This window comes from Penaeus monodon, chromosome 28 (genome assembly GCF_015228065.2).
Source record: "Penaeus monodon isolate SGIC_2016 chromosome 28, NSTDA_Pmon_1, whole genome shotgun sequence".
Classification (NCBI taxonomy): Eukaryota; Metazoa; Arthropoda; class Malacostraca; order Decapoda; family Penaeidae; genus Penaeus; species Penaeus monodon.
The window spans coordinates 24,226,691-24,226,994 of record NC_051413.1 but is presented as its reverse complement, the minus strand read 5'-3'; positions in this window follow the sequence as shown (position 1 = coordinate 24,226,994).

Here is a 304-nt window from a genome sequence, read left to right as displayed (position 1 = left end):
CTATGTTGCATTAGTTCTTTTGTATGTATCCTTTACATGCAGTTTGCCAGTGTATCCATTTTTCACTTTAGTTTTTCTGTTCTTTTATATTTTTAATTTTATGTCATCAGTTAATCAAATACTTTTGTTTGTGATTTGGATAAATATATTTTTTAAACCATTATATGTTGAAAACACTTAATGTTTTGTCTACTATTGCAAATTTTTAATGTAATGTCTTAATATAATTCAATTGCTGACTTGTTTTTGCAATGAACAGATTAAATATTTTTTTATTAAAGTAAAAAAGCTACGTAAGTAGAAA